The sequence below is a fragment of the Penaeus japonicus genome, unplaced genomic scaffold (genome assembly GCF_977035675.1).
Source record: "Penaeus japonicus unplaced genomic scaffold, GWHDUDI00000001_assembly GWHDUDI00000025, whole genome shotgun sequence".
In the NCBI taxonomy this organism is placed as follows: Eukaryota; Metazoa; Arthropoda; class Malacostraca; order Decapoda; family Penaeidae; genus Penaeus; species Penaeus japonicus.
Genome location: NW_028234427.1, coordinates 16,267,337 through 16,269,836, shown reverse-complemented (window position 1 = coordinate 16,269,836; position 2,500 = coordinate 16,267,337).

The following is a 2,500-nucleotide window of genomic DNA, read 5'->3' as shown; positions in this document are numbered from 1 at the left end:
AGAGCTGACTAAGACGATAAAGAAGAAGAAGAAAGAGGATGTACGCAAATTTAACATACGAAAAATAAACGAAGCTCTGCTTACCGGCACCAGCCTTAAGGCAACAAAGAGGAGGCTCGGAATAGGGAAAAAAACAAATGTATGCAGTAAAGGAACCCAACGGAGAGGTGACATACAATAACAATGAAATGATCAAAGTAATAGAAGACTTCTATCGCGACTTATACCACTCAAACGATCAACCACATACAGAGACAAACACAACAATTGGAGACGTTCCAAACATCACGGTAGATGAAGTAAATAGGGCACTAAAAAGCATGAAAAGAGGAAAAACAACAGGAGAAGAAGGGTTTAGTGTAGATTTTATTCCAGATGCAAGAGAGATCGCGGCAATAAAACTGGCCAGTCTTTATAACAGTTGTCTAGGTGTCGGTAAAACTCCGAACGCCTGGAAAAACGCAATAATAATCTTCATACACAAAAAGGGAGACACAAAAGACTTAAAGAATTTCCGACCTATAAGCCTCCTTTCAGTAATCTATAAACTGTTCACAAAAGTCATCACAGCCCATATCACCGACACATTAGATTCAAAACAACCCAGGGAACAGGCAGGGTTCCGCAGCAGATTCTCAACTACAGACCATATCCACACACTAGCTCAAATAAGGGAGAAAACAAACGAATATAGGAAGCCCCTACGTATGATATTCGTAGATTATGAAAAGGCATTCGATTTTGTACAGATATCTGCAGTACTAGATGCAATTCATAAACGAGGAATAGAGGAAATATTCTGCAGATTATTAGAGGATATACATAGAGATGGTACAGCGACCATCAAAATCCACGCAGAAACCAATAAAATACCAATAAAAAAGGGTGTTATATATATATATATATATATATATATATATATATATATATATATATATATACATATATACATATATATGCATATATATATATATATATAGAGATATATATATAGATATGTAGGTATATATAAATATATGCCCATATACACATATATATATATATATATATATATATATATATATATATATATATGTATATATATGCATATATATGCATATATATATTATGTATATATATATATATATATATGTATATATACATATATATATGTATATATACATATATATATATATATGCATATATATGCATATATATACATATATATATATATATATATACATATATATAAATATATATATATATATATATATTTAATATATATGCATATATATGCATGTATATATATTTATATATATATATACATATATATATATATATATATATATATATATATATATATATATATATATATATTTATATACACACATATTCATATATATACATATATATAATATATATATATATATATATATATATATATATATATATATATTTATATACACACATATATATATATACATATATATATATATATATATATATATATATATATATATATATATATATATATGTATATACATATATATATACATATATATTTATCTATTTATATATATATGCATATACGTATATATATATATATGTATATATATGAATATATATACATATATATATACATATATATCCATATATGTATATATAACTCTTCATATATATATATATATATATATATATATATATATATATATATATATATGTATGTATGTATGTATGTGTTTATATATGCATATATATACATATATATAAATATGTATATGAATATATATATATTTATATGCATATATATATAAATATATATTTACATATATGTATATATAACTATCCATATATATATATATATATATATATATATATATATATATATATATATATATCATCATCACGGCAGAGGAAGTAAATAGAGCTCTAAAAATCATGAAAAGAGGAAAAACACCAGGAGAAGACGGAATTAGAGTAGATCTTATCCAAGATGTAGGAGAGATTACGGCAGTAAAACTGTCTAAGATGCCTAAGCGTCGGTAAAATCCCGAAAACCTGGAAAAACGCAATGATTATTTTGATACATAAAAAGGGTGACACAAAAGACTTAAAGCATTACCGACCTATAAGCCTCCTTTCAGTAATCTATAAACTGTTCACAAAAATCATCACAGCCCGTTTCACCGATACATTAGATTCAAAACAACCCAGGGAACAGGCAGGGTTCCGCAGCAGATTCTCAACTATAGACCATATCCACACACTAGCACAAATAAAAGAGAAAACAAACGAATATAAGAAGCCTTTATGTATGGCATTCGTAGATTATGAAAAAGCATTCGATTCGGTAAATATATCTGCAGTACTAGATGCAATTCGTAAACAAGGAGTAGAGTAAAAATACTACAGATTACTAGAGGGTATATATAGAAATACCAATAAAAAAGGGTGTTAGGCAGGGCGACACCATCTCACCGAAGCTATTTACAGCTTGTTTGGAGGAAGTATTCAAGAAGTT